Below are 9,367 nucleotides of genomic sequence, written 5' to 3'. Positions count from 1 at the left end.
CTTCATCATTTGGGAACTGCTTCCAGATTGTTCTGCGACAGGAGCTGGGTAGCATCCCTGCGTTCCCAGCATCAGTGCCTTGGATGACCCCGACCCTTCCTCCCAGCATAGATCTCGGGGAACCCCTCCCGGGACCCTCTGTGCTCACAGGTACTCTGAGCTCCCGGTAGGTGAGCATCCTGCCAGCAGTGTGACCCAGCGACAGGAGTGGGCAGGGGTTGGAGGCTTTCTGTCCCCTGAACGTCAGGCACCTCATTAGTTTTCATGGTGGCCTCCAAGTCAGCTTGTGTGCTGTGCTCCGGCTAATCCTGCACATTGAGGCTTGATGGTGCCTGTCAGTCACCACAGAGAGATAGGCTGACAGCGCCGGGCAGGGCCTGGCATTGTGCTGGGGCTTTAGTGGCGGTTAATCTCATGTCTTTCTTAAGAAAACATCACTTAGTCTGCCGGCCCGGGAGCCTTGGATGGGACCCTGCTTGTCAGCAAACAAAGGAATGTCTTTGCACCTTAATGGGCCTACGGGAGCCTCAGCTCTGTGTGAAGCGTGTGCAGGAGCTCTCAGACGCCCAATTAAGATGCCAAGTGCTGGGCTGGGCCGGGCCCTCCCGACAAGTGCAGCGCGAGATCAGCCGTGTCCCATTTAACGCACGGCTGGCGGCGCGCCCCATGCTGGATCCTGCGAGGGCCGCCTCTCCACGGGAGGAGGTGTGCCCCTGTCGTGGAGGCAAAGGCGAGGTCTGCAGAGGTCAGCTAACACGGCTGCCAGGGCAGCAGGAGGGGCCCTTCTAGGCAGGGGCTTCAGATTCCTTGAGCCGGATCGGACTCTGCCTCGGGGCAAATGAGGAACCTGAAATGGCCTTGTTGCTTTTTGTGATGATGGAAATGATGCTGCCTGAGTGGGAGCCCTCGTGCACACTGGGCATCTCGCTAGGGTGAGGGTCAGGATTGCCCGTCACTGGCTGCCAGGGTGCTCCCATGTGCCCAGCCCCCGGTGTTTTCTCTGCACGCCCCTTTCCGCAGTACCAACCTTGCTCCGGTGCACCTGCCGTGTCTGTAATGCCCACTCCGTGCTGTGTCTGGCCTGTGCCATCACCTAGAGTGGTCGGCAAACTCATCGGTCAACAGAGCCAAATATCAACAGTACAACGATTGAAATTTCTTTTGAGAGCCAAATTTTTTAAACTTAAACTATATAGGTAGGTACATTGTTATTAACTTAACTAGGGAACTCCTAAGACTTAGGAAGAGCCACACTGAAGAGTCCAAAGAGCCGCATGTGGCTCGCAAGCCGCAGTTTGCCGACCACGGACCTAGGATTGAGCAATGCACCCATGGTGCTGGGCACCGCCAGCCTCACTGTCCAGTCCTGTGGGGCTCAGGACAGCTCGTGGGGGTGCTGCCTGTGTGGCCCTGAAGCTCCGTAGGCCCGCTGGCTCCCCTGCATGGGGGTAACGTCTTTTTGGTAAATGGTGGGCAGAGGCCTGGCCCAGCTGAAAGCCTGCCACAAAGGGCCTGGCCTCGGCCACCGCCATCGCCGGAGCCACCTTTGAGCCACGTGCTGTGTCAGTATGCAGTTGCTGCCATGGTGCCCAGGAACCTGGACTCCCACATGTACACACTGCCCTTTGGGGCCTGGGGACCAGATTCTGGGGTCCCAGCTGGGCAGGGTGTTCTGACAGCTGCTTCCCTGAGTCAGTGCTCACTGCACGTGGGTCTCAATAAGAGCACTGAGCAGTGTCATCTGTCTTGCATGCCGCTTGGCTCCAGGCTCACAGCATGGCCTGAGGCCCCTCTCTAGGCCCACCCCTACCCTGTCCCCTCCTCCTAGGGATGAGGGAGGGGCCAGAGCGCCACAGGCCAGGTGCTCTCCACCTGGCCTGAGGGCCGCCTTCCCGCCGCCTTTGCATGTTTTTATGGTGCAATGAAAATATGATTTTAATTCCTCGGATTGTTTGGTGTAACCTACAATTACCCTGGGTGATTCCTGCACACTTCTGCTTATGGCTCAGATTGCACAACCACACGGGAGGGAGAGGGGCTGCGCTCAGGGGCCAAGCCACCCCCTCCCGGCCTCACCCTTAGCTGGGAAGCTGGGTAAGGCACCTCCAGCAGCCCACCACTCCGCTTCCTTTTCTAGCCACTGAGGTGCTGTCCCCTACGGTCCCATGGCCCCTCAGGAGGCAGGTATACAGAAGAGGGTGACCAGCAGTTTTTGAGGGCTGGATGGAAACTGAAATAGGCAAGGCAAGGGAGGGGTGGGCCTTGCCGGAGGAGGGGACTGACTACAGGGGTGCAGAAGGGGACATCAGCCCAGGGGAGGTGGCCAAGATGCTTGGCTGCGGTCCCCTCCAAACCACAGGCTGCAGGTGTCTTCCCAGCATCTCACAGCCCGGCCAAGGCCCCCAGCTTTTCTCGGCAGTAGCGGGGAACACCCGCCCCCATGCATGCTTCAGCCATGCTTTAACATGGCAGGGAGGCCTGGCTGAGGGTGTGCCCACCTTGCTGAGCCAAGGGCCCTTGCAGGCAGAGTTGCCCCATGAGAAACAGGTCCGCATCAGGCAGTGCCTGTGGTTCAGGATGTCTGTGCCTGCAGCTTCAGGTTCGAGCTAGCCCCCAAGGACCCTGGGGTGGCTTGTCCCATAGCGTCTCAGCTACATGCCTCACTTCACCTAGCCAGGCAGCAGCTTGGAGCCCCAGCCTCCTCCACAGCCTGACGCAGGCCTGAGCCCCTCACCTACCACTCTCCACTGGGTGCAGAGCTGCTGCAGTGAGAGTGACCCAGGACTCTGCAAGAGGCTGACCCTGAGTCGGTCAGACAGAGCCTGTGCCGTCTTGAGAGACCCATGGCTTCCAGGCCACATCACTGAGCCCCCTGGACTCTGTTCAGGCCCCAGATGCTCGGGCCACCCTGGTAAGGGGGCTCCTTGCATGGCCTCAGTGCCCTGTACTCACATCACTCACTGGAAGTGCACACATTGGTGTCTGCCTCTTATAAGTACATCAGGGTCCAGGCCAGGGCACTCAGGGGTGGCCACCAGGAGTCATTCCTGCCTCCCCGAGTTGTTCACAACCGACTGGGAGCCACTTCCCCTCCATTCCCATCCCAGGGGTCCCCACTAGGCAGGCAGAGCTGAGTGACTTTAGGAGTGATGCCCCAGGGAGGTGACAGGGTGGACAGGGGTTAGGGCCTATCTTACAGATGCTGCTTCCTGTTCCACATGCACTTGATCACGGGATGGCCAGGGCCCAACCTTCAGACCTGGAAATAACGTCTGCAGGAGGACAATCCAGGGCACTCCCCTGCAGAACTGCAGGCCTGACCTGCTGCCTGCTCTGCTCTGTGCCCATTCCTCCCCCATCTGCCACCCCAGCTTCCAGTAGTCTCTTGGATTTCTTGTACCGCCACTGTGGACCCCAGGAGCCCTGCACATGCTGGTCCTTGGCCAAGCACCTGTGCCTGCAAGGCCAGCAAAGAGACCACTGAGTGGGCCCCATGGGGCCCAGCAAAGCATCTTAGAGCTGAGCTCACCTAATCCCAGCCCCAACATGCTATGGTGCTCGGGTTTCCCTAATCCCGAAACCCAAACCAGGGCCTGCAGCCTTCCCAGGGCCGTCTGAGTGGGCAGCAAGAAGACCCCCTCCCATGTGCCTGTTCTGTTTAGAGCTGACCCCCACCAGGACAGGACAGGGAGTTGGGCACCCACAGGGTGGAGATCCAACCTGATGAGCCCCAGTGAGCTCAGGAAACAGCTGAGCCCTCGGCTCCTGGCTGGTCCAGGCAGGAAATTCAAAGCCAGTGGCGACAGCAGAAATGACGGGCAAGGCAGGCCCACCTCAAGCCTGCGAGGTCCTGGCCTCTAGGGTTTCATGGGACAGTGATCTGGCCATGAAATTAAGGTTTTTTCCCCTAATAAAACCGGGATCTTTTTGGCTTATAACCGATGATCAAATAACACCCAATGCTTGGGAATAAAGTAGAACCATAACCAAGAGACCGTGTGACCTTGTTATGTACCAGCTGGGGGTCAGGAGCCAGCTGGGCCCAGCTCCCTGCTCTGACCACTGACTACTGACCCAGCCAAGGCTCCCAGGGGACTGGGCACGAGGCACATGTATGTAAACACAGCATGGGGCACCCCACAGGCTCCCTTTTTATAGTCCCATTAGAGAGACACGCAGGCATGTTGTGTGAGAACAGTTAATGGCACCTAGTGGTCTTAAGCATCTTTGAAGAATTTTCATACCCACCATTTCCCCAGAGCAGATGCAATTAGCTCCTGAACTACCAGGGTCGAGATAGGAGACAGAATGTGAGATCAAAGCAATATACGAATGTGGTGTGTGTGGTTTTTGTTTTTGTTTTTTTTGAGGGGGGGGAGACTCCCACTTGATGAGTGAGAAACCGATGCCCAGACTCCCCAGAAGTCCCCGTGGGGCACAGTGTGCAGCCACACCACCTCCTTGCCCACCAAGGCCTCAGTGCCAGGCCTCTGCCTGTGGGAGAGGGTGATGGCAGACAAGACCTCCAAAGGGCTTTAGTGACTCCTTGTTCAGCCCATGGTGGCTGGAATCGGGCGGGTGATTATAATAATAAAGTCCTAACAATGAGCAGAGGTTGGGTTTCCATGGCTGGGGGAGTGTTTCATTTTCAAAGTCTTTGGGAGAAGGTGTATAAATGGAGTATGTGGTTCACATCAGCCCACTCCTTGCAAGTCAGAGTCCCATCCAGCACCTTACATCTCTCAAAAGGTGTGTTACCCGTCAGCTCCCTGGTGCCTGAGCACATCAGGGTGGGAGGCTGCACCAGGAGGCCCAGGCACAGCGTGAATGAGTATTGCCTTCGCCAGCTCAGACAAGCTCTGTCCCCCACCCACCCACCGAGGGCTGCTGTGAGGACCTGCTGCCTGAAGAACTTCCTATAGCAGTTCTTACAGTGAGAGCCCTTTGATGAGAAATCACCACAGCTGTCATTCATCTGAAAATGTCTTCATTTCTCCCTCATTTAAAAATATTTTTACTGTACATAGATTTCTTAGTTGGCTTTTCTTTTAAAAAAAATTTTTGTATTGATTTCAGAGAGGAAAGGAGAGGGAGGGAGAGAGAAACATCAATGATGAGAGAAAATCATTGATTGGAACCATTGATTGGATGCCCCACACTGGGGATCCAGCCTGCAACCCCGGCATGTGCCCTGACCGGGAATCACTGTGACCTCCTGGTTCATAGTTGACGCTCAACCACGGAGCAATGCTGGCTAGGCACTTTTCTTTTCTGCACCTAAATTTTGTTTCATTGATTTTGATCTATGCAATGTGTCCTTATTTCTCTGGCAGCTTTCAAGGTTTTCTCTTTATCTTTGGTTTTTAAGAGTTAGACTATGACATGCCTAGGTGTGTTTTCTTCATGCTTAATACTGCTTGGGATTTGCTGAGATTCTTGGATCTGTAATTGATCCAAAATTCAAGAACTTTTATGTCATTATTTCTTCAAAATTTTTTTTCTGCACCATTCTCTTTTCTTTACAGGCATCATTATATTAGACTTTCTAATATGGTTTGTCAGGTTCACATTACCTGTAGCTTTACTCTCATATTCTTTTGATCGGATAATTATTTTTAAATGTGTCTTCAAGTTCCTTGACCCTTTCTTCTGCCATCTCCAATTTGCACTTAAGATCAGTTAAAGTCCACCCAGTTACCTTTACATTTGTTGTTGTATTTTTTTGGGTCTAGAATTTTCATTTGGTTGTCTTTTATAGTTTCCATTTCTCTGTTTAAATTCCCTCTGTTCATTCATTATGACCACTTTTTCCTTTGAGTACTTCAACATATTTATAGCTGTTACAGAGCCTACAAGCATTAAAAAGATAATAAAGCAATATTATGAACAAATTTAATTCAATACATTTGGCAGATTCCTTTACTTTTACAAGAAGAAGTAGAAAATACGAACAGCTGTACATCTCTTAAAGGAATTAAGTTCTTTATTAAAAGTATCCCATAAGGAAGACTCCAAGCCTAGATGTTTTCACTGATGAATTTTAGCAAACACGTAAGGAAAAAATAATGCCACCCCTACACCAGTTATTTCAGAAAGTAGAGGAGAAAAACCACTTCCCAAGTCAGTTTATCAGGCCAGTGCTCGAACCTAGCCATACATGCAAAGAATTCATTATGGCCAAGTGGGGTTTATCCCAGGAATGCGAGTGGTTTTACGTTCAACATTCAATCCTTGTAATTTGTCACATTAACAGAATGAACAAAAATATTGTGATCATGGCAGAGATGGAGTAAAAGCATTTGACCAAATTCAACACCCATTTATAAAAAAACAAAACTTCTGCAAACTAGGACTCAAAGGAAACTCCCTTAACTGAATAAAAAGGCATTTATGAAAAACACTGATAGCTAACACCAAACTTCAGAGTGAAAGATCAAACACTCCTAACATTTGGAATAGGTCAAGGATGCCTACTCCTACCACTTTTCTGAAAGTTTTGGCCACTGCAACAGGCCAAAAAAAAAAAGACATACTAGCTATGTGCATGTATATATATAGTAATAAAAGCGTAATATGCTAATTAGACCAGACGTCCTTCTGGACAAAGCTAGGGCTGTGAGGGAAGCCCGGGTCCCGGATGCCTGCCGGCAGCTGGAGAGAAGCCTGGGTCCCGGGTGCAGGAGGGAAGCCCAGGTCCCGGGTGCCAGAGGGAAGCCGGTGTTGGCAGCCGAGGGAAGGAAGGCCTACTCTTGCACGAATTTTGTGCATCGGGCCTTTAGTATATACATATATATGTATGTATACATATTCTATATAGATATACAAATGTTATATATATAAGGAAGAAGGACAATTGTCTTTATTTGTAGATGGTTGTGTATGTAGAAAAGCTTAAGCAATCTATAAAACAACTACTAGAAATACTAAGTGAATTTAGCAAGAGCATAAGATAAAATGTCAATTCTATTTTTATATACTAGCAAAGAACAACTGGAAAATAAAAATATTTTAAATACTATTTACAATAGTATCTAAACCCTTAAAATGTTTAGAGATAAATTCAACAAAATCAATTTTTAAAAATCTTAATAAAAAAAGCAGAAGAGAACAAATGATTGTGAGGGTTTGGAGAAATTAGAAACTGCATTGCTGTTGGGATGCAGCTGCTGTGGAAAAGTTTGGTAGTTCCTCAAAAAGTTAAATGTAGGGTTACCATATGATTCAGCAATTCCACTTCTGTGTATATACCTAAAAAAAGTGAAAGCAGGTACTCAGATATTTGTACATCCATGTTCATAACATCATTAGTCACAGTAGCCAAAAGATGGAAGCAACCCAAGTGTCCATTAACAGATAAGTGGATAAACAAAATGTATCTATATATAAAAGCCCAAGCGACCAATTGACTGGTCAACTGGTCACTATGACATGCACTGATCACCAGGGGGCAGACACTCAATGCAAGAGCTGCTCCCTGGTAGTCAGCGAGTTCACATAGCCAACCTCCTACGGCTGGCCAACCTCCCATGGTCCCTCTCCTCCCAGCTGGCCCCCCAATCGGCCCTGATGGGGGGGCCAGCTGGCCAACCTCCCACGGTCCCTCCCCTAGCTGGCCGTCCACCCCCCCATCAGTTCCGATCTCAGGCCAGGCTGAGGGACTTCACCTGTGCACGAATTCGTGCACCGAGCCTCTAGTGTACACATAATGGAATATTATTCAGCCTTAAAAAGACACAAAATTCTGATAGATGCTACAACATGGATGAACCTTTAAAACTATTCTAGTCCTGGCCAGAGTGGTTCACTTGGTTGAAGCATCATCCCATACACTGAAAGATCGTGGGTTCAATTCCCCATCAGAGCATATACCTAGTTTGCAGGTTCAATCCCTGGTTGGGAAGTGTACCAGTATGTGAGGCAACCAATCAATGTGTCTCTCTCACACCGATCTCTCTCTCTCTCAAGTCAATAAACAAATTCTCAGGTGAGGATTAAAAGCAACACTATTCTAAGTGAAATGACAATGTGTGATTCCACTTATTCAAGGTACCTAGAATAGGCAAGTTAATATAGTCAAGTAGAATAGCGGCTGCGGAAAGAGGTGATGTTGAGGAATTAAGTGTTTAATGGGGGCAGATTTTCTGTTTGGGGTGTTGAAGTTCTAGAGCTGGTAAGCCGTGAAGGGCTGCACAACAATGTGAATGTAATTAGTGCCACTGAGCCTACAAATGGTTACAATGTTAAATACCATGTGTTATATATTTTACCACAATTTAAATATATATATTTAGATGGCCTGAGTTGGGGAAAACGCAATTTGGACCTAAACAGTTGTTTTCTGATGGCCTGGCCCGGCTGAATGAGTCTTTTACACAAGCCTGCGATGGGCCGAGTTGGCCTTAGCTGCCTGGTGCCGGAGGTAAGCCACATTGTCGGAAACTCCCCCTCTCCTTGGAGGCAGGAAGTTTAAATTATCAGGTCAATTAGGAAAGATACAACCGAAAAATACAAGTTTCATTCACGCTTCAAGGAGGCGTTTCCTGGCCGGGTGCCACTTTTATTATTTTTGGCGGAGGCTGCTGAAAGCCCCACAGACCGGGCGAAGGTACAATGTGATCTTTGATTTGCGTTTCAAAGATCAAAGAGAGTGAGTCTGGGTGTCAATGCAGATAACGTTTCAGAGAGCCTTTCATGAAAGGAGTCACTAGACCAGGGCAGAAAGGGAGCTGATGTGTTGCGTGTGTTCGCCTTGAGAAAACTCATTTTCCAGTGCATTCGGCGGTCCGTGGCCCCAGGAACCCCTGGCCTGCATCCAGGTCCTTGGCCCACGGGACCTTAGGTCCTTGCGCTGGGGGCGGGCATCTTCTCCCACCTCTGGTCTAGGCACCGTGAGGGGGCGGGGGGAGGCATGGGCTGTGCCCGCGGGGAGCCCCCAGGCCCGTCCTCCACCGGCTTTTCCCATGTCCCTGGGTGCTGACGGGCACGCCACTCCGGGGCTGCCTTGGCAGCCTGCCCTCATTGTCCTCTGTGGGGCCGGCCTCGGCTGGGGAAGAGCAGCATAAACCCACCAACCATGAGAAACCCACAGGCCTCGCCTGCCAGCCCGCAGGTGGAGAGTGCTTGGGGCCGAGCTGCCCGCCCTCTCGCTCTGCGGCCGGAGGTTTGCAGGACCAGGCCCTTTAAACTCGGGGCACTGGATGGCGAGAGGAGCTTTGCAGAGGAGCGCTGCGGCCCCTCTTCGCCCAAACCCGCCCAGATGCCCGCAGCTCCCAGTGCCCCGCTGACTCGAGGCGGTAAACCCGGGCTCCGGCGGCATCAACAACGGCGTCTCTGCGGGAGCCAGGGGGGCGCCGGGGCCCACCCCCTG

Source organism: Myotis brandtii, unplaced genomic scaffold (genome assembly GCF_000412655.1).
Source record: "Myotis brandtii unplaced genomic scaffold, ASM41265v1 scaffold463, whole genome shotgun sequence".
Lineage (NCBI taxonomy): Eukaryota > Metazoa > Chordata > Mammalia > Chiroptera > Vespertilionidae > Myotis > Myotis brandtii.
Note: the sequence above shows the minus strand (reverse complement) of the source record.